We start from the raw sequence: 23,590 nt of genomic DNA on the forward strand, positions 1-23,590 counted from the left end.
AGTGTTTAAAAACTCATTAGTTAGGGTCCCTGAAAGAGTTCCAATACAAGTCAGTGGGTGTGGTGAAGCCAATTGTAATGGGAAGTGGACTGAGCCCTGGGGCTGGTGGTCAGCAGGGAGGCAGAGCTGTAAAGAATACTGTGCATATGCTATAGTAAGCATTTTTGTAGATCTCCTCTGTGGGAGAGGACAATGGCTTTGGAGCTCATATTATATCAAAAAGCAGCCCTTTGATTTTCATGGCTTTCTGCTTGGTTGCACATTGGAAAGCCCATTTGTCTTCACCAAGCCCACCAAGCCTTTGAAGAGGGGTAGGTGAAGGAATTGAGGCATTGGCCTGTGGCTGAGGGCTAGTGGTTGCTTGGAGAAGGAACTGAGTTGCATTGCTTTTTTTTGGTAATACTGGAAAGGGTTGTTACCATTTTTAAGTTTTTAAAATCAAGGTGAATATATATTTTTAGGAACAGAACATGGATTCTCTCACTGGTACTGTGGCTAGCTACTTTACTGTCTTTGGAAAGTCATTGGTATCTGTCAAAAGTGAGGCAATAGTATTTACTTCTGTGGTGATTTGCCTTTTTTTTCTTTGTTCAGGTGCAAAGCATGAGAGAGAAGGGCCAGCTGTGTAGTTACCTTTATCTGGTCTTTCTGCTCACTTTTTCATCTTCCTGGGTGTCAGCTGGGAGCTGCTTTTGACATTTTCTCTACTATGAACTTAACTCTAGCTACATAGTCCTTCACTGTCTTGCTTGCACAGTGTTACCTACAAGAAAAGCAAATGGTATTGATTGTGGAATAGCTGATGCACAGAGATCTTTGTGTTGTATGCAACATTTGTGCTGATGATATCATACACATGTTTAGAAAAATGGGGTGATATTTCTAGCCAGAAACCCTTCAACCAATAATGATTTGTCTCTGCTTTACCTCCTTTTGTGAAGTGAGAAGTGTATCTCCAGATTTTACTGTTAGACTTCCAGAGAAGTCATTGTCATCACCCCTCCTTACACAGTGGGGAGTGGGAAGAGAGAAGTGACTTGCAGAAGGACTCATCGTTGGTCAGGAATGCAGCTGAGTTCCACTTCACTGCTTGCCAAGTCTGATGGGTATATTTTCCTATTCTGTGGGGGTGTGATGAGGTTAAGTCCCTTAATGTTTATGAATGTTTATGGTGATAGAGGAAGACAGAAACCTAGGCAGATATATTAGTAAGGGGAAGGCAAGCCTCTAAAGAGAAATGGTGGGATTTGGGCAGTGCAAGAGTAGATAATCAAAGCAGAGAACTCTTCTGAAGGGCAGGATTTATTTATAGTGTGTTTACTTCACGTAATTTGCCCTGCTAGTATAGCTGGACAGTGAAGGCCATGGACCTTTTGGAGACAGAACCATCTTGTCACTCCAGAAGACTTGTCATTTACCAGATCTTATAGCCAAGCTTTGTATATGCAGCTGTAGCATAAGTAAACGTCATCCCTTGGATGGCTCACTGAATAGTACATCCACAGTTTTTCAGAAGCATTGTTGCTCTTTGAGCCAGCTGCCTTTGTTTCTAGCAGATCGCTGCTGCTTTGTTGGTTAACCCTGGGCATGAGTTTTCTTCACATATGTTATTAGACTGAGCATATTTTCTATTTATACCACTTGGGGATACAAATTACTGTGTTGCATTCAGCAAGCACGAGGAAAAGTACATCCTTGTGATTGGACAAAAAAAGAATACAGGGCAAAATTTTATTTTGAGGTCCTTTCTTTCAAGGTTCAAGGGAAAACAGGCAGCAAAAACAATTAATGGTTTTTATTTTTATGTCCCTGAAACGTAGGAGGTATTTTCATATACATGTTTTAATAGACTATGCTGGTGGAATTTGATTATGAAATTTACAATTTGCCTTTGAAGAAGGGAACGGATTTTGTTGAAATCCTGTGTATCATTTTTAGGCAATTAGGGAGATGATTACTGTCATACATACTTGGAAGCATTGTCTTTGTGGCTTTGATAGTTGTCTGTGGGCCAGTAAATTTGCACTAGAGGGCTGAGCTGGAGGCCACTGCAGATGGTTGAAGTTTTTCATTGATTTAGTGAACTCTAAACCATACTTAGCCACAGCTTCCCTTTCTTTCTCATTTCAGTTTGGGAGCAGATGACCTTTACCTACTCTGTGGTAGAGCTCCAGAAATATTATGCAATCTATTGCAATGTTTTTGTTACTGCTCAGTCTTCCCTTCTCTCTTTAAAGAGCCCTTGCCCAAACTGACTGGTTTTTATTGTGCCCATGGAAGGATGATAGATAAGGGAATATAATTAAAGAGAGTTTTGGTATTTGTGTAGGGAAACACCTGTGCTCTCATTCAGAATCATAGCTCTGTCAGCAGGACAGTGAGCATGTTTGGATCGTAGACCATGACTAGGTGTTATCCTCATCAGGATAATAAATAATACACTTCCCTGTCACTTCACTCTGCTGTTTCTTTCCCCATTACCCAAGACAAGCTGTTGTGTGAGAATTTTTCCTGGTTGTAGACTGCTCATGAATCTTGCAGTACGTGACATGCAGACATCTAACAAACATGACTAGAAACTGCATAAAATACACAGACATAACACAGAAGTCATATGTTTGAAAACACATTAGAGCTCCACAAATAACCTGATATCTAGGAGGCTTTTTTCCCCCTATATATCTATAACCAAAAATATTCTGCTAGCTGCCTTTCAACCAGATCAGGGTTATTTTAGATTTTGTAATGATTCTCGCTTGTGTAAACTCACGCAATCTGCCTGCAAATTCAACTTCAATGATAAAAGGTCTCATCAAAAAATTGAGGCAGGCTAGAATGTTTGGTTAAGATTTAATATCTTTCTAACTAATTATAACGCAGTGTCTATATGCACTCTGGTATCTGTGGGAAGAAAAGGAACAAAAAAGATACTGTTCCATTGTAGTGGGTCTTTTGTAAACAATTACCGGTTAGGCTGATGTCTGAAGCAAGGGTGAGAGAATTGATAAACCTGTTCTAAAGGGCTTGAAAAGTTGAATTGAATTCTAAATGTAGATTAGGAATAAATGATGACAGCCAAGCCAGCATTACCTCAGTTGATTAATTTATAAGGATACTGGTCAATGATTTTAACCAACAGCTATGCATAGTAGAATCCTAATGGGATCTGTCTGTTAAGATTACATAAAGTAGAGCATTTGATTTATTTCATAGCTTTCCAACGCGCCACTTTAACTTCATACAAATAATGCATTAGTCACACTGGATAAGATGGCGTATTGAATAAACTTGTGATTTTGTCTGCTTCTTATAATCTGATTTTATAAAGGATTAAATCTGTTTTAGTAGTTTATTCATATCATAAAAGAGATTGTCGGTTGAATGAAATCTTTACATCTGCCACTTTCTATCTCATTAGAAAAGACAGTAACATAAAGTTCCTCGTTTCCTCCCAGTCTGTTTTATCCCCTGGTGTGTCTGAGTGTGTATATCTTCCCTACATGTTTGTATATTATAATGTCAGTGTGTTCTCAGAGTTGTGGTTAAGAATGCGTCACAGCTTTGGAGGGATAATACCAGGGGCTATAAATGTTCTGGCCAAGAACATACCCAGCCAGGAGCAAACAGGGATGTGAGCAAAGGGTGACTGTCAAAAATCTGAAAGTGATGGCTTGTAGCAGCATGGCCACGTGTGTGTGTGTGTGTGTGTGTGTGTGTGTGTCAGAATTCAGCAGGTGCTCCAGTACCCCCAGCACTTCACTGTGGATGTGCCTGTGTCACTGGGCACTGAGTGGGCACTGAACAATGAGTGGGTGTTAACTCAAGGCTGATTTAAGGGGATGTGAAGGCTGAGCATTCCTCTGGACTTCAATGTGAATTGTCACTTGTGATCAACTGTCATTCATCTGTCACACTTCCACTGGTTTTAAAAACACTCTTTTAGTTCAGATGCATGGTTGTTGATTTTATGAAGTTAGTATTTAATGGAAATATAGGCATTTTTTGTCCATGGTTGCTGGGGGGTTTATTTATTGTTTGTGTATTTTATTCCTTTTGTTGAAATGTGTGTCACTGACAGGATGCTGCTGTTACAACTAGCAGTTGTAGACCTTCAAAAAGTAGTATCAGTAGATCTTTCCATAGATGTTTTCTTATTTGTATGTAAGGATCTTGCAATTTTTATTTAATCCTATTGACTGTTTAGGGCCAGACTTGGTCTTCTGAACATGAGGTTGTCTTGGATTCTGGCGTTGAACTACAAGGTGCTATCCAACTCTTTCAGTTGTCTTTTTAGTCAAGGCAGCTTCTGGGGATCTCAGTTCCCCCTTCTGAGGACTTGCTGAGGACAAAACTTCATTTACATTTTCATTGTTGATACATGTTTTAGTTTAACTGGCTCTGTCATTTAAATCTTGGCTGCTTTGCCCACATATTTTGATTTGGTAGGAGTGTTTGGATATAAAACGTGCGGTCAGGCTCCTCTCTAGGTCAGGGATCCTCCTGCAGGCTTTGGTTGCAGACACAGTGGGAGCACTGGGGTGGGAAGGGGGCCTGTGCTGGGCTTGGGCTGCCAAAGAGTTCACACAGAACTATTTGACTCCCAGCATAGGACTGGGCCTGCCTCTGACTCCAGCAAGCTTCTTGAACAAGACTTTAAGACTCAGATATTGTTCTTCATGCTTTGTTTTAGGAGAAGTTACAGCAGGGCTTAGCTCTGCTCTGCATTGGCCAGTGTCTCTGCAGCAGTGCTGTGCTCACTGCTGAGCCCTGCAGTCATGGCTGAGTCATTTTGTACTTAAATCGTGTTCCTTACTGAAATTGAAGGGAAAGACCCTTTACTTTTCACAAAAGTGATTTGGTCATATGCATTCCCATGATGCAGAATGGTCCTCAAAAGGGCAGTAATGTTTGCTGAGGTGGAGAGTTTCTGGGGCCAGATCTGGGGAGTGTGCACAGGTTGGTTTGCTGAGGGCAAGATACAGGACGCTGTACCCAAATGGAAACTTCCTCAGCTAAATTGGAGTATCCTCTGCTGCAGGGTTACCTACACACAATGAAACAGCTCTAGTATCTGTGACCTTGCTTAAAAACTGTGTGGTCACGAGAAGCAGACACAAGCAGCACTGGGGAGAGATTGACTTTGCAGAGAGCCTTCCCCAGCCACCCTCCTTCACATCAAACCTGGAGTGCTGGAGGTGTCATCCTGGAGCTGGACATGGCAGCACCCACATCTGTTGCTGCTATCAGAGAATATCCAAACCTGACATCTTCTGTGTGCACTAATATTTAAATGGAAGTATTTGTCAGATTCCTTGTGTATATAGTAGCATAATTTTGGGGGTGAAAATGTGTGCTCATTATGTATTGTTCTAATTGTTATTCAGGAATGGACCCACAGTTTGGTAATACACTGAGGACTAATGTCACCTTCCAGCCTCCAGTTAAAAACTTACCCTGTGAGATGGTTACAGCAATAAGTCACAGCTTAAGTATTTAAATATATAAGAGCCGTGCCACACTGTTCATTTTCAGTGAGGAATACTGACTCTATCTCTGAATAAACAGAGAACAGCTTTTTATGAGAGATTTTTGTTGTATTTTATTTGGCAGCTGTCTTAGTAGGAATTCTTCAATAGTATTTATTGTATTTTGTGCTGGTAGGGGTGAGAGCCAAAGCGGAATCTGAGCAGTTTTACTTGCTTTACTCATGAACAATAAGAAAATATTGCTGTATTAATTACTTTTGTGCTTTATTGGCAAAAATAAAGAGATCCTATAATATGAAATTGCTAATATGAGAAAGGCTTTGATTTTCTCATTAGCACAGGATATTTTGCATCTGTTCTGGTTCACAAGTGCATTGTCGGCACTTAAATAATAATAATGACTCAGTAATGAATAAGAATAACAACAAATAAGCATGTGAGTATTCAGGCAGTCAGGCACCCTCCGGTGTTTATCAGTAGGTTGCTTTCGGAGGTCTTGCAAAATGAGCTGTTCCCATATGCCCATTCAGATTTTCTTAGATCATTGCACAGCCCAGAGATTCATTTTGCTGCTGACATGGCTGGGTTATATACAAGCACTTTTTTCATTGTATGTCAGTAGCAAAGTGCTAAAGTTGAAATGAGAAATGTTTCTTCCACTTAGAGACATTTAAGTCTCCATTTTTCCTCTCCATTTTTTCTTTTTTCTATTTTTTTGTGTGTGAATAGAGTCTCAAGTATCTCATTGTTTTGAATTTGTGAAAATACCAGAGCACTGGATTGTTCTGCCAGTCTTTCAAGTATGTTCTTAAAAACATAGCCTAGAAACACCTTCACTAAAGTTCAACTCAGCTTGTATTAAATTGTCTCTGCTTCTGTAGGTACTCTTACAAAAACAGAGAATGTTAAAATAATGTTTGCAGTCTATCTTGAACGTTAAAAAGCCCGGCAATGTAAAATGAAGGTTCAGTTTCTGATTTGACTTTTGATTTGTAGCACTGTCTCACCTTCTTTAAAGTCTCTTGCCTGCCTGTAGAATATGCCACAGTGCAATTTATGGATTTCATTTTTCTCCAGGTCTTATCTAATATCAAATATTTAAGAATAGTGATAAGTGAAGGATAGCACAATACTCCCTTTATTGTTAAAGCAGTGGCTAATTTTGTCAAAGTATATTAACTTTTAGCCTTATTCTCAGAATAATTTGGACTAATGATGTGGCTTCATGGTTATGAGTTTAAGAGAAAAGGAAAATTATCAGTTCAAGTTGGGGGAAAAAAACCCCAGCAATTACGCTTTGAGTAACTATTTTCTTAAAACACTGCTTTGCACTGTAAATTATACCCTTATGACCCTGCAGTTCAAGAGAGTCACAAAAAGTGTATGTGTATAAACAATGATGTGGAATTTGACAATTCTGGTTAAAATTCTTAAAGTTCTGGAATGGCAGGCAAGAGGGCATCTTCTGTGTGAAGAGTCTAAATTGTACCTGTCCATTAATGCCACTGAAGGACTACCTTTAAAACAGGCTACCAAAAAGCAGCCTTATTGATTGCCCCGAGTGATACTTGTTTAAAGAAGTCTGCCTGTGTTAAAGTACACTTCAGCAATATATGTGAAGCAAAGGAAAGCAAAGGTTTATTTTTATTTTCTTTGTTGATTATAATTATTTTTGGTCCAACAGCTCTCAACTATTCATGGTAAAAATAAAACAGGAAGGGAAGAATAATGAAAAATAAGAAAGCAAAATAAGTCCTTCTCCTCCAACTAAAACAGTTTAGCCTTGGATAAGCTAAAAGAAATTGATAAAGTAAGTAGTTTAATAGCACATGACCTGTAAAGTACTTAAAGTGATCTGTGAATGGAAGCTACCCTAAGCCTGCTTCTTGTCACAGTAATTTGTCTGGTTTAAGAGCAGGAAAAGTGGGTCTCCTTGGCAATACAAGAGCAAGTAGATCACTAGGTGAGATCAGATAGGAGTCTCTGGTGAGACCCAACTACAACAGAGCTCTTCTTTGACACCATTTCTACTGCTGTTACTTCTCTTAGTAAGTGTGCTAATTATCATAAACCTGATAAGGCCTATATTAATTGACTGAACTAAATGTAAATTTTGGTTAAATAGAGAGTAGTTCAGTAGACTTGACAGGTGCTGATTTGCTTAACTGCTGTATTCAAAGTGATAGTATGCTTCAAAACAAAATAAATAATCTAACCCTTTTGGGGAGGCTTCAAATACTGAAGTTTTACTCCTAAAACAGAATATCTTCTTCCTTTCTCCCCTGTCCTGTGACACTTTATGTGAGGACAGTTAGTTCTTACAGATTTTGTGCTGCAGTGGAATCCCTCTGTAGCCATTTGTCTGGCACAGAGTAGTGTGGCCTGTTTGTCTCCTGACATTATTACAGTAGTAAATGTTGGGAAATAAATAACAGCACCAACCAGTGTAATGGATGTAGGGTAGATGTGGAGTTAGAGGGGGCCCTGCTTTGGGTGGAACCCCTTGGGCTGCTGACCTCTCTCTGCCTCACTCCGAGTGTTTGCAGAATGGACACTGGAGTGTACACTTGGCTTTAGAGACCCTCTAGGCCTGTGTAGTTGTGAAGATACATAAAGACCTTTCAAATACCTTTCATATGTCCAAGCAAAACTGTATCAGTATTAAAATGTTCTTCTTTTACTTGGGAGGAGGGAATTTCCTGGTTAAGTGCTCAGTACTATAAGTGGAGACATGGAAATGGACATGGAAGAAGCAAACATGATACCTCTTAGCAACAAATGTCACATACATTTTTGGGCATGCTGGAATATTTATAGTATATTTTATGTATACCATAGACATTAGTGCACAGAACCTTTTCATTTTAATTGTCAGGAGAGCTGTCACACAGTAACACGCTGCAAGAACAATCAGCTTTTATCATTTCACAGCTACATTTTATTACTTTGTAAGATATTTTAATTCTTTTTCCCCCTTCTCCCTACTCATGGCTAAGGCAAACAGCTGTGGAAATTGGTGTTCTCTGCCTATCAAGTGGCCCTGGCAGAACAAGGTTTTTCCTCTGTGCTCAGGTCTGGCCACTTCCAGAAGGAAGTTGGGAAATCCCTTATTCCTGTACTTGGACACTGTCATCTCAGTCGTGCTTCTAGGGACTGACTTCTGTATTCATTCTTGCTAGGTAATATTCTCCTTCCCAAAACACTCCCAAAGCCATCCCCCACCAATCCAGGTGGCAATGTATCAAGGCAAATGTATCAAGAGACTTGTGCAGTGTCTTAGGTGTCTGTAATGTCACTGAGAAAGGGGCTGGAGTGATACCTCAGAGCTGGTGTTGATGCACGTGGGATAAAAGTAGCTGAGTGGTTTTCTGCCCTGTGCACACCACCTGTTCCAGTGAAAAGAGGAAGCCTTAACTGCTTGTAATGGTCATGAAACTAGCTGCACTTACTGAGACATACAGGTGCAAATAAAAACCCCCAGTCTGAAAGTACACAAGGTAATAAATTGACTGTTGATAAATTAGAATACAGCTGCACTTCTTTGCAGGCTGAGGGTCGTTTATTTCTCTGTGTGTCCCCTTCTCCATTAATGCAGGGTAATTATCACACTTTAGTTTGGATTGCAAGATCATCACATGCTTTTACTGCAGGCAGTGCTTTATTGAAACTATCCTGCATTATGTCTACAAAGGTTGAAAAAAAGAGGGGGGGAAATAGAATTACTTCCTGCCTGAGGAACATGCTGCAGGGCTTTTTTTTTTTTTATTTTTTTAGTTTTGTGTTCACTAATTTACTGTTTGTTCTAGAGCAGCAGTGAGTGGGAGTTAAACTTTAAGTGCACATTTGGCTCTTTAAAAAGACATTTAGTGTACAATTACTGCTGTTTACCATCTTATAATTGTTGTGTGTTTAGGCTTAGTCAGGCTTAGGAAGATGGGTATCTGTAATCTTTGAGGGCTACAACTCCCTGTCCTAGTTTTTACAAAAGAGAAAGTAATTATAGATATTGAGATGGATACAGAGATAACATAACACTTTGTGCTGTGATGTTTTAGTGATTAGTGTAAAATAAACACATAGACAAAGAGAAGGGCTGTGGTGAAAGGTGCTGTGTATGGCTGCAGTTTCAGTCAGTGATATTTGAGCATGATACTCAAATCGAGGCTGGGAATCAGGGCTGTTTGTCATGGAGTCCCCAGATTTGCTCTTCTGAACTTGCACAGGTGCACAGTTTATAAAAAGCTGGGTTTAAGAAAGGGGCTGTATTTGTAGTAACAACTGTACGTTACACCACATCAGAGTAAAAGTAACTGCAGTCATGCCTCGATTGGCAGCCCGGTGACAGGGGAAGTGTCTCCATCAGCCTCTTTTGGTTGACAGCTTTGTTAGATAGGAAATAGAAACATGGATAACTGTATATCTGGGAAGACCCAGATCTCTGTCTTAAGCCTCGACAGGACTTGAAGTGTAATTTATGGGAGCAGCCAAGAGTTGGAAGGTGCAGCTCTCCCAGTCTGAAGTCCATCACAGGAAGAACAATTGATTGTTTCAACCTGCTGTGTAGCTTGTTGCTCAGTAAAACTGTCTTTTCAATAATGCATGGACAAAGCACTGGAAAACTATGGATAAATCCAGGTGTAAAATATATAGACACTAGTATTTCCATTTCTCAGAGTTATTCCACATCTCAGAGCTACTGAGATGTGGTCTTTGTGGCTTGGCAAAGGATACCTTGCTGACATACATTGTCTGGATTTTCTTCACAAGGAGATGCATCTGTGAGGAACAGGCTAAGATGGGTATTCAATGCCTACAGTCGAAGTATAGATGAAGTTAAATGGGTTGATCTTGCTTTGTACTTGAGTGGAAAAAGCAGTTGTGTGAAAACAAAATGTGGCAAATATGTAACTGAAAATGCCATAGTATGAAAGGCATGAGAGGTAGCTAAACAGCATCATTAGCTAAAACAGTATCTTGTTCCTTTAATTCAGTTTTATGACCCACTGTAGTTAGAGTACATAGATCCACTATTTTTCTTGAAACAGAATATTTATTGGATTTCAGTGCAGTCATCTGAAATTTTTCACTTATAAATAAAATTAATGCTTTCAGCTTTATTTATCAGTAATGTTTTTGAATTACAGGTGCTCTAGAGAAACAAATCTGTTTGAGGGCTATTTTGTAGCTGAAAGCCTTTGAGAAAATGTTCCTATCATTCAAAAAAGATCTGAGGCTCTGAGTAGGTATTGTGACTGTCATATTAACTTTCAAACTTAGAATGCAAAGGACAACTAATCCTTCCCTCCTTGGTAGAAGTCATATGCTGCTTTTTAACTTTCTTCACCACGTTTTATTTTTAATGTAATTTTAATGAAAAGGTGGATCTGGCATTATGAAGTTGTTTGTTGCTTCTCTTCTGATGTTAGAGTGATAGGAATTCCAGCAGCGTTACTTTTTTTTTTTTTTTGAATAATATTATATATATTCTGCACTTAAACTTTGATCTTGTGTTTAGTCCTACGTGTTGAAATCCATGACACTTTCTTTGGGCTTTATCTGTATCCTTTTAAAATCGAGTGATGCTTTTTTAAAGGCTGTAATAGTCTCTGGATTGAGACCACAGAGCTGGAGTACTTGGGTGTTACAAAGGTGGAAAACAGGGAGGGAGGTGGTGAAGATCAAATCCACCCTCCCACTTAAAGGGTGGAGATAAAGCCTGATACAGTACCCCACCTCTCCTTGATAAGGCTGCTCTGGCTGTGTTAATGCTGCTCCTCCTCGCCGTGTTGAACTTCACCCACTGACATTAAATCCTCTCTCATAAGTGATTGGTGTACAAGCCTACTCTGTGATTTCCAGGCGTGTCAAGGGATTTAGCTGTACAAGCTTTTTCTTGTATTTGAAATGCAACTTTTTGATAGTAATAGGAAGCATGGATCAAAATGTGAGGTTCATCCTTCTTTGTACCCATAAAATCCTGTAACAATTGCCAAGCTAATTAATATAGCTAATTAATTTGTTCATAATAAGTCGTAGGAGAAAACCGACCACCCACAAACCAGAAATCCTACTTTATAGGAAAAAACAAAAAGCCTTTTTTTATGTGAATCCAGTTGAGTTTTTTTAAGACTGAACATTTAAATGGGAAAATACGCTCTTCCATAAAGTATAAAATTTCAGCAATTTTATGTCAGTACTGGCAGAAAATTTTTTAATTTAGAAAGAGATCATTTTTGCCAGTGGAGGAGGAAAATAGTTTTGCTTTAAGAAATAAATCTGAGCATCTCTTAATAAACACTAGCTTTACTGTGGTTTTTATCTGTATGTGCTTTCATAAAAGGTTCTTTTTAGTGCAATGCACATTTGCTTAAATCCTGCAATACCTTAATGCCTTTCATGCTAGTGCATCCCAAGGCACTTTACAATCTGTAAAGTTAACATTAGAAATGCAGCACATAAAATTCCCTAAGACAATCCTTTTTAAAATGCTGAATAAAACATCTTAACTGTTAAGTTTGGATTAAATGGCCCAGCAGTTGGTGCATTTTTTCTTTCTGGGGAAAATATGTTTGAAACAAATGACTGAAATGAATAAAGGCTCTGTAAATAATATGACTTCAAATGGTATTCATGGAGTCCAAAATCTGCAATTCTGCAGGAGGAAGTCTAGACATGTACAAAGTTCAGCTCTGTTAATTAAGAGGGAGCAATACGCTGCAGTGAGTCAGAGCAATTTTATAATCCAAATGCTGCTAAAAGGGACTCTTGTCAACCTCAAAATCTTACTTGTTTTTTAATCACTGGGTAGGGAGACTTGCTGGCTGAGGAGATCCATGTCTCTCTTAGGCTTGAATGCAGTCCAGCCTGGTAGTGACCAGAAGCTGTTGCCATCTGATAATTGTTTGTTAGGCTATGCTAAATAATTGTAGTCTCCAAACAGTTTCCAATGTCAGCGTCAAGAAAAACCCACCCCCACGCTTGGCACTAATGATTGCCCTTGCTGGCAGCCCCAGCAAGGAGGCCAAGGCTTGACTGTTGTTTCCCCTTTCAGTGCTTGCAGTGGTCCTGCTGAGAGTGTGTGTGTCTGGTTTGTGGTTAAACGGTGTTCGCTCTGTTTTCTGCAGGGCTGCCAGCCCCGTATCTTTTATAAGTACTGATTTTATCATTATGAAAACAAGATCCTTCATCGTCTTCTCGCTCCACCTTTAGGTCTGCTGCAACCTGATTTTTTATATTGATGCTTTTTTTTTTTTTTTAAAGAAAAACAAGCAGAAACAAAAAAGAACAAACCAGCTAAACAAAACAAAAGCTGTGGCGGATATGAATTTGTTGTGCAGGATAACATGGGGCCAGAAAGAAAATCAATGCTTTTAAAATAATATTTTTTTCTAAACCAAAAGAAATAAAATGTACACTGAAAAATAAAAACCAAGAATAACAGCCAGCTGATAGCAGTGGAATACATAAGAGAAAGAAAAAAACCAGGATTATGCAGCCTCAGAAAGAGCCAACAGATGTTCAGGGCGGGTTAGAAAAACAACATGATCAACAGGACGAAAGCTGCGACAGATCTAAACAAAACCCCAAAATAGATGCAATTCTAGAATAAGCCTGAAAAAGAGAAATCATTATAGGCTTTCCTCAGCACAGGCACTGGTCTCTGATAAAACAAGATTGAAACTTCTCAAAAAGGAAATTTGTACTGACGTGGGTTTGCAACTCCATTGCTAGAGACTTCTTGCGCACCTCTGCCAGCGGGTAAATTGGAAACAGGCTAAAAATGAGCAGTCTGTTCCTGAGGCAGCAGAGGTGCCTGAAGTAAGAGCTAATGGCTGGCCCTGTAACAGAATGGTGTGTTTTTTAGGAATTGGGAACATAATTGCTGTATCACTTAAAATAATTTTTTTCATTTTAGTGGATGATTTCAGGTGGAAGCCAGTCCACACAGACCATGTAGTTTTATACGGTGGCCTCTTGCCCTTGCTGCAGAAGGGTGTATTCCCAAAGTGATGGAAATGTGAAATGCGGGTACAGCCAGGTGTGTGTGATGAAGAATGATGATGAGGATGCCTTGCTGATAAAGGTGTCCAGTGGGGAGCCAAATGTGTGTGGAGGGGGAGCAGCTCTTTTTCATAAAACCTGTGTTTTTGGGGGCTATTCTGCTGCCTACCCTGAAGTGAGCCCACAGTTGCTGGAGCCAGCCCAGGCTTCCTGCCTGTGACTGTGAAGTGCTATTTTGAAAAGACAAGTGAGTATGGATCTGGTGAAGTTGTCTGAATTTTAGGAAGATAGAGCAATTTTTTATCTTTATCAAAACATTGGAGAAGCACCAGAATGAAGTACCCGAACTACCTCGGCCGCATGATGTGGCAAGGATGTGGTTTGGGTGCCTGTGTGTGGATAGACCCTGTGGCACAGGCACCATGTCAGGTGAGGCTGCCCAGGCTCACACCAGCCTTCCCTGGGCACCAGGAAACCCTCTTGAAATGCTAATCGTTGAATCTACATTAATTTGTATAAATTATGTAAATCGGCAGTTGCCACCGCTGTGGTTTAGGTGGTTCTCGTGCTATACTTACAACTTCACGTTGGGCTGACACAGGTTTTATTCACTGCAATAGATGGTTTTGCTGTAGAGGGTTTGGAAGGCAGCTGTTACTGGGTGTTGGTGTTGTTGGTGCCCTGGTGTGCAGACCTGGCTGCTCTCCTTGGCTGCTCTCTGCTCATGTCCAGCCTCTTCCTGTCATGGCACAAAGAGAGGAGCTGAACTCAGGGCATATGTTTCCAGAAGGAATCCAGCTCTGGCTTTTCAGATGAAAAGGTTAAAGACTTTGACATGAGATAATTATAAAAGGAAAATGAATCTTTTCTTGGATCAAAAATTATTGTTTAAAAGAGTGTGTAAATTATGGCGTGCAAGTTAAGTAATGGCTTTTATACTGAAATCTGGAATTACTGTGATGAAGGAGATGGTGTCAAACTGTGGTAATTTATTTCATTTTGGTTTCTCAGATCTGCAATGAATTTAGGAAATTCAAATTTATAGCAAGTGGGTCTTTGTAAGAATTTCTCTGCAAGAATGAGGATACTTTATGTTACTTCTACAGAGGTCATATTCATACCATTATTCTAGCTAGTACTTCCAGTTAAAAAGTTCCCATGTATGATTTGTTCCACTGGCTTCTGGAAGTGGATTTTTCAAACTTTAAATGTTACTACTTCATTTAACTTATATCACTGCTCTTCAGTGTTTGAGCAGGGATATGGTGGTGAGCATAATGCAGTATTTTGCTAATGAACCATAAAACCTTCCAAGCTCTGTTTACTTTTTTTTTTTTAAATTGTGGAAGGTTTGGGATTTGGTAAATTTCTTTCCAAGCCGTGCATAACTGTAGTTTTTGTTACTGCACTAGAGTGCTAGGAGCTCAGTTTTAAGTTTCTCTGGACAAAAATTGAAGTTCTCAAGATATTAAGTCAGATGAAATACAAAGGCTCGATTTTGTTCCCAGTTGGAGGATGGTTATGAAATGGTCATAAGGATAATTCACCTGTGAGCCCCAGCACTCTGTACAGAAAAGGATTGTTGATGCTGCAGAGCACATAGTCTGCCTTGTGCTAAATCAAAACCTGGGGTGCAGAGACTTTCTGTGTTTGTTTAAAGAAAGAAATGAGCAGGCTATATATCTGCTGTATCTAAACCCTGCTCTTTTGTAAACAGAATGGCTATTTTTGAACCCTGAGCAGGATGTTTCTGGTGCAGGGATAATGCAGATGGATCCTTGCGTGCACACTCCGTGTTTATCACTCAGGGAAGGGGCTGTGCTGTCGTTCATTTAACTGGCAATTCTTTTGTGGTGTCAGTATCATTTCCTAGCAAAATTGGCTAAAGGAATTGTTTCAAACACAATAGATGTTTTGAACTGGCCTAATTACTTACTCAACAGCCAATAACTTTGGGAATTGTTTTCTATGTGAATTCTAGATACAAATTGGGATATCATTCCATTTGTTTAAAAAAGATTAAGCCAATAGGAGAAAAAAGGATCTTTACCCATTTTCACTGAGCAGTGAAGTTTGAATATACAGCTTGCAATTGAAACTATTTTTTTCCCAAAGCCTTTGAGGGCTGTTTCTCAGTCTAGTGTAAACAATTTATTGTTAAAGTCCTAGAATATTTGCATTTTAATTAAAGACAATTTTAATTAAATACAAAACTTTAATCAGAAAAGCAGAGTTTAGGCAGATAGTGTACTTGCATGCTAACCAAGCTTACTCTGAGGGGACCTCTACTCTGTGTAAAACTGGTTTCTGCAGTAGTTTAAGCAGGAAAGTTGTAAATGCATCTTCCTTGCCTAACTTACCTACAAATTGTAATCTCCCTCCTGCATCTTTTAACTGCAGTAAATATTCTTTCTACAGGCAATTAAATGAAAGAGGGGGTGATGCAGAAATCTTAAAGGGGCAGTGAGCAAGAAAAAGTTCACTCAGAACTCCTAAGGATGCCTATAGAAGTAAATGTTAAAATTACTTTTGTGTATTTTCAATATTCTGCATCAATTATGTGTTCAATTTTTTTATTTTATTTAAAGCATAGGCAATTCTGTGTCTGTATTAATGTTACATAATAAGTGTGATATCTGGAGTGTCTGGCCTTGGTAATGCTCTAATGCTGATGCTAGAACAGCATCTGGAGTTGATACCCATTGGTTTTGCCCGGTTCTCTGTGCCCAGTCATAGAACTAATGAGGACCCTAGCATGTATTAGGGAAAGTTGCAGCCTGCCATGATGTAGTGAAGTAAATTCTGAGGTTCAACTGGCAAGTGTATTTTTGGAGTTTTCCTCCATTTTTCTGATGGGAATTTGCCTAGGCCAAGGTGGCACACCTGGACAGTGGGAGTAAATCCTTCCCTGGTGAGCTATGAACTAATCTGAGAATCACAGTGGTGGCTGACCCTGACAGGTTTGGGGTTGTGGGTATTTTATGAGTTGGTTTTTATGCATAAGGTTTTAGTATCCTAAGGTAGACTAGAAGTAGGTGATCATCTGTACCCCTGCTACCTGTCTGTTGGAATTCACTTAATTCTTTGTACAATAATGACTAAGAACTGAAATGATAAATAGAGGATATTTAATTTTTACCCATAGCTACCTATTTTGAAAGCAGTACCTTTCATTAAAGTCTCATCACTGACAAATTGCTCATAAAAAAAAATTAGAATGCAGGTGTCACTCAAGATCTGTTTAGGACTGAGGCTTCTGTTGTGATTTAGTATAATATTGGCATCATGTTTTAATTCAAAATGGATATATAGTGTGCATACAGAAATACTTTCTCTTAGGCCTACGGTTACTTGTGGTAATGGCAAAGCAGTTAATATATTACCTTTGCTAACAGGAAAAGTGGTGCATATAAATATTTTCAGTCAATAATGTATTTTTAAAAAGGTTTCTCAGTGGGATCAGATTTATGTTGGCAGAAAAATTTATTCGGCTGACAAGTGCGGATACCCGGCACGTCATGTGTGCTGAGATTTACAAAGCAGTTTTTTCCTGGACGTCAGTTGGATGTGGTTATGGCAGGGTTATGTAGAGAATTGGGGAATCAGTCCAGGAATCCTTTTGTGCAAAATCCTGCCTTAGATTGGTATGATCCAATAAAGCTCTGCCTCTACATGTCCCTAGCAGTTTTTGGTAGCGTTAGATACTCGGGTCAAGAAGGGGCAGAGCGCTGGAGTCAGGATCTGTGGTGTGGATCTGAGAACAGAATCTTGCCTGAAGCATTTGAGATTTTCCTGATATATTAAACAGGCCATTTTCCTCTGCCTGTTACTTATGTGTTGCTGCCAGCTGCAGTTCAGCGAGGTAGAAGTTGGAGGTTGATCCTTTGGGCTCCAAAGATAAAAAGTAGAGAATAATAGTACTTGTGCATTAGGTTTTGCCAAGTGTGCATGTTTCAACCACTGTTGTTAAAAAGCCTGCATATTATTTGTTGTGCAAAATATGTATATAATGAGAAAAATACACTTGAGCAGAGATTTCATGTTGCACAGAGTAGCCAAACCACATAATGAGTAAAAAAGCACAGTGCTGCTTAAATCCAGTTTAAAACTAACGATTACAAAATAATTTAAATTCAACTACTTGGAAAATTAAAAATATTAAACATATTTTAAAAAAATCATAATTCCCATTTGATTTTACTAAGTGCTAAGATCAGTTTGTGAACTTGTTGCATCACGCTTGATATCTTTTGATGGAGCTACATTCAGTTACACTGAATTTTTTCCAAAAAAATTTTAATTGGTTGAATGGAATCTCTTCTCCCAAGATAGAGGTAGCTAAAGCCAAGAAGGTTTTTAGCTGCTTAATTAACTTGGTTTGTGAAATGATTTGGTAGAGGAGATGTCATGAAAAATGTGATACATCTGTGGTGACTTTGAGGTAACCCATCAGTTTTATCAATTAAAGAGCCAGAATTTTGGTGGGTTTTTTGATGTATAGGTGTAAAGTAAGCAGATTTTTTCCCCCTTCCTTTTATGTCCATTTTGAGTAATTCTAGTTATCTAATCAGCATAAAATGTGCACTGCAGTTAAATAGCACTGCATGATTATACCTGATGATATACTTCTTTTTTAAAGGGAAAAAAATCTAATAACAGGATTCCGTATTGATTGTGCTGCTAATTCTGTCTTGCAGCCCAGACTGGCAGAAGGCAGGTAGCTGAATTGTATTTAACGGTTTTATTGTGATGTGACTAAGATGGATGTGACATGGTCCTCTATTATTCGTTTGAGAGTGTGGACACTAATGAAGCCATTAGCTGAGCTAAGGCAAGTGAAGAAAATAGGGAAATTACCATTATTCTGAAGCCATTAAGTTGTAATCTGCCACTTTCTCTCCTTACTCAAAAAGGCATCTTCTTTTTAAGGCCTCCCTGACTGTCCTTTAAAGATTCATTAATTCATTAACTTTCCAAAGGAGATGGAGGAAACACAATTGAAATTTTAATCAGCTCAGTGTGTCATATTATTAACATTTTGAGTGTATCTGTATTCACTGTTGCACCACATCAGGTTAAGGTTAAATAAACTACATTACAGCAAATAATGTTCTGTTTCATACTGTAAAACATAAAATGTTGAAGGCAGAAATTGGTTTCATGGTTAAATTAAATTACAATACAGAGCTCATATTATAAATATTGTCATTCAAATGTATGTTCTTTGGAGGAAATGCAATGTGATCTCCGTGTTATTAACATTATTATTTTCAAAATATCCACAATTAGTCTAGTCTGTATGAAGCACTAAAAATTTTTATTTTATACATGTCTGCTTTTACTATGTTCACACTTATGATCAATGCTTTTATTTTATCTTTTATAAAGTGAGTGACTTATTTTAATGTCTCTCTCCAAATGGGTCATTTAGACATTAAATACAATTACAACTGCAAATTCTTCTGTTCATTATTACTTTCATTTAGATGCTGTGTAGCGCTACTTTATCTGTCCCCACTTTTTTATTATTTAAAAAAGTTCCCTTTTGCCTCAGTTGTATTGGAATGTCCTGGAGCACAGTGGGCAGCTTCTTGTCTGTGCTGTTGGACCTGATTGAAAGACAGCTCAAAATCCAGGAGTGCTCTTTCTTAGAAATTAAACTGCCCCAGATGTACAGAGGGAGTGAGTGCCAGTCTGAGTATGGGATCACTCCATTTGGTTCCAGATAACCAACAAGAACTTTTTTTTTTTAGTGGGGGGAAGCCTGTTTTGTTTTGGGCTTTTTAGTAGTGTTTCTATTAATGCCTCAGTGTGAAGAAGCCTGAAGTACAGAGACTTTCTGTGTGTTTTAAGGGCTTGAAAGCCTTTGTTGCAGGGCTAAGACTCACACATGCACAAGGGTATGGTGGAAAAAAAAGTGTGGGAGCAATAAACAGAGATGCCACAGCCTGCAGGTTGGAGGTAAGATGAGGCATGAAGACAAAAGGAAGGTACTGGAGGCCTGAATGTGCTGTTACATCTGTGAACTTGAAGTTCCTTTCCAGGTTCTGCAAATTTCTTCCTCTTCCTCCTCTAAGTTTGTGTTTGGAAACACTTTCCATTTGGTTTTGTACTGTTTTGCCCTTGTGCTGTAGCACACACTTTTAAGCAGTGATATAACAAAGCCTGCAAGCTTGATGTTAGTATTTATGCTAGGCAGGCAAGCCTGGTATAAATCTGAGGTGTTTTTCTTTTCTTTTCTTTTTTTTTCCTAGCTGTGATAGTGTCAGTTTGATATATCACCTTTCATGTTGTGTTTGTACTTGAGGTCAGGAAACTTCTGAGTTGTGCCTATCATCAGCATTGTAAATACAAAGTAGCCTTTGGCACCTTAGTGTGGTGCCTTGCAGTGGATTTGTCAAAACAAAACAAAATCCCCTTTTTTGTTTTCCCCTGGAGTCCATTACACTCAGGATGAAGCAGTTAGTGACACCAAGGATAGCAGCTGAAGCATTGCAGGCTAACCTGCTTATCAGAAGTGCTGGCATTGGTATTTTCTAGTATCACTGGACAGTTTTACTGGTCTGTTGAGAACCTCTGCTTTCAGCAGGACTTGCAAAACTCATTAAAACTTGTTTGCAGATTCTTGAGCTCCCAGAAAGTACCCACCTAAATAATAACCTGATTCTGCTGTGTCAGTGCTGGCAGTTCCTGGGGACAGGACCTCTCTCCTTCTGCCTGTGGGGGAACCCTTTGATCAGGGAGGTGGATCCAGCCCTGTCCTACATGCCCTGCTCCAGGGACACGGACAGGCATTTGCCAGCCCCATGCCATTGCCTGTCCCATCACTCTGGGGGCATGCTGCACCTTTATCTGGGATACACTGTCCATGAACAGGCCCTGAGTGTGTGCTGGGGAGGGTTCTTGGGCTTTAGAGATCTCATCTATAGCTCTGGAAATGTGTGCACACACCTTGGTAGCTGCTGGGATTGTTTGTGTGCTGTATGATAATATGATACATGCATTGGGTGTACATATGCATGCCACAGGGCATGTATGTTACCATATCATCTGTGTACAGTACATCTGGGTGTTCTTAAGGTGGTGATGCTTTGTGGCATCACACAGGATGATGGAATTGCAGCTGGTTTCTCCACACAACTGGAAAATGGCCATGGCATAGTAATTTAGCAGCAGTTGCTTTTCTGTGTCTTGGAGTCTTAGACTTCAAAATGCTCTCTCCTATGCTTAAGTGTGTATATGTAACATGAAATAGTGTAAGTAGACCTATTTCTGAACAAAGCTTTTGCTATTGTGCAGGAAAAGTTTGCTTTCACTCCCTTCTGAGATAGGTCAGCTCATTAATTTTGTTGCAGCTGCAGTGGCATAGGAAATGTGGCTCAGGTGTTCCCATATTGCTGCTATATGTCACATACAGGCTGGCTTTTGTGAGTAGAATTAGATTTTAGCTGTGTTCTAAGGGAAAAAAAAAACCAAAAAACAATGGAGAAAAATTAGCTACATGCCTCCAAAGCAGGAGAATCTGCATCATGTGTTTTTGTTTTTAAGATAAGTTCATTAAACATCAGTAGGTTAAAAAACTTCTGTTGGCTTGGGATGGAGTTTCCTGATCTATCTGCTGACATGTAAGGTTTGGGACCCAGTCACATCTGCTGTGACATGCTTTGCTTGAACAGAGCTTTCTTCCCATCTCCTTTTGCTGGCTGGAGATTTACATAATATATTCAAGTACAGTGAAAGGTCCAGACATCCTGGCCAACAAACAAAACATGCTCTATACTTAATACTGCCTCAAATTTCTCATAACTGGTCTGTGATTATTCTAGTCACAAATAACCCTGGACAGCTTTGAGACAGAATTTTTCATATGGTTATGAGTTCTTCTGTAAATAAAGCAAATCCTCAGGAGTGAGTGTGAGGAATGGTTGATCCTGAAAAATGAGGAACAGGAGTGTGTTTGGAAGCTGGGTGAAAAAATCCACATGTTGCAATTTATTTATTTACATCCATTACTCTGCACTTCTCCAAGCACTGAAACTTGACCAGAACACAAGAACTTATTGCAGATCTGCAAAGTCCTGTACAGTGGGGACTGTTCTTAGTTATTGCTATCAGCAGCAATAAATGTAGTTACATGTAAACCTCTCACGACAGCCTAATACATTCCTCAATTTGTGACTTCTCCAGCAGCCAGAAAATAGATGAACTTTGCAGTGGGCCTGAAAAGGGGTTATCAGCAAACTCTAGGTCTGCAGACTTGAGGAAAATATCAGGTTTCAGTGTCCACATTCTTTGTTGAAAATACTGTCATCAGGATCTCTGCAGTTTTTGGGGGACTGAGGTCATAACTGTTACTGTCTTCCATATGAGGATCAGGACTGGCAAAATCCAAACAAGCAGAAGTGTTAGGAGCTAAACCCAGTGTCTAGAAGCCTATATCAAAATTAGCCAGCCACCCATACAGATTTTGGAGCATCAGTGGCACTTCAGAAATAGCTAGACCCAGGAGAGAAACACCAGTATCCTGTTTTGAGGTGGAAACCACAAAGCATGGCTGCATCTGAAAAATCTGTGGCAGCTTTCCTGAATCTTTCCAAGGATCCCTAGGAAAGCTCATACCCTATATGTCTTCAAATGGTGTTTCCCTGTTGACCCCAGCATTCCTAACTGTGCTTCAACATCCCTTGATCAAAGGGAGGTTCTGGGGTTTGGTTTTCTTTCCTCTTCCCTTGAGCACATCCAAGCAGGGATCTCACTGCTGTGCCCAGAGTCCCCAAATATACTGAAATTATGAACTGCCCTCCATGTGAACTTGGTCTGAGATGGAAATGTCTGTGAATAAACAATGTGTATGATTCAATTCTCCCTCTCGTGGTCAGATGGGGCCCTTCTCACAGTCTTCAAGCACAGACAGATGTATCTGTTTGATGTAACTTGCATCTTTTGGAAGCCTCCCATGGTCATAGTACAATCAGGATTTAGTGGGGAAGTTACTGATGGTTCTTGAAATACATATATTGACTTTTTGCCACACCATGAGTGGACAGATTGGAGATGTGAACCCAACTGCGACATTCTGTGGAATTGTATTAACCTCTCCTGTACACACCTCCCCTAAGTGTTTCTAATTTGTCTCTGTTTAGGTGTTAAAGTGCTTCTGAAACATAGCTCTGTTTATCATCCTCCTGGCACTCCTGTTGACTCCAGTGGGTGATACAGTGTGAGCTCTGTTGCTTTTCAAGGATGCTGCAGTGTCGTTGACTTTGACAGGAGCACTCCTCTAAAAAAACGAGAGGAGGATTTGCCTCTCTGTTATAAATCCCACTGTTTGGTAAGAAAAGTCCTGAGGATTTTGTTCAATGTTATTTAAGTCTCCCCAGAAGGAACAAAACCCTACTTAAAAAAAAAAAAAATAAACAACCCTGCACAAATGTACAGGATTAAGCATTCCAAAATCAATTCTTAATTATTGTTTAATTGATTTCAGATATAAAAAAGAAACAGAAAAGAAGAAAAAAATTAAATATATTCTTTACACAGGGCTTAACAGCCATTTTCTGTCAATGTAGATGTTAGAACAATACCAAAATTCTGTCATGAACAAAGCCCCTGTACACCAATATGCCTTTTGTTCAGTTTTATCACTGAGGAGCAGGAGTTTTACTGTATTTGTTTTTCCGATTTATGTCACAAATATTTTCTGTCTCGTGCATCATTTTTAAGTGCTGTTTACACTTATTTTCATCTACTAGCATGGGAAAATAATTGCCACTCTTTAGAACTCCTGTTAAATTCTGAAGCAATAAGTTTAATTGCTTATTATGTATTTCTAAGTAGTTGGTTTCCTCTAAGAATTGGCTAAAGATTTTCCTTGCACAGATCTTGACTCAAAGATTGTCCTTTAGCTAGAAAATATTGATTAGCTTTTGTTTGGCCCCTGTGGAGAGCACCTTATCTCTAAGACTGGGTTTTGTTACTATGAGGGTTGACAGAATCCAGATTTAACCAGGTGAAGTCTGCCATGGTCAGTAAAATGTTAAAGGATCACTGTAATAAATTATGATATTAATCTTGTGAATTTTTTTTATTTAATCAAAAAAGAG

The 23,590-nt window shown here is 39.2% G+C and overlaps 1 protein-coding gene across 4 annotated transcripts in view; it reads left to right on the forward strand.

Moving 5' to 3' along the window:
* Positions 1-23,590, forward strand: part of AFF2 (ALF transcription elongation factor 2) — a 326,975-nt gene that overhangs the window by 8,501 nt on the left and 294,884 nt on the right. The window lies entirely within an intron of this gene.

This window comes from Agelaius phoeniceus, chromosome 14 (genome assembly GCF_051311805.1).
Source record: "Agelaius phoeniceus isolate bAgePho1 chromosome 14, bAgePho1.hap1, whole genome shotgun sequence".
Classification (NCBI taxonomy): Eukaryota; Metazoa; Chordata; class Aves; order Passeriformes; family Icteridae; genus Agelaius; species Agelaius phoeniceus.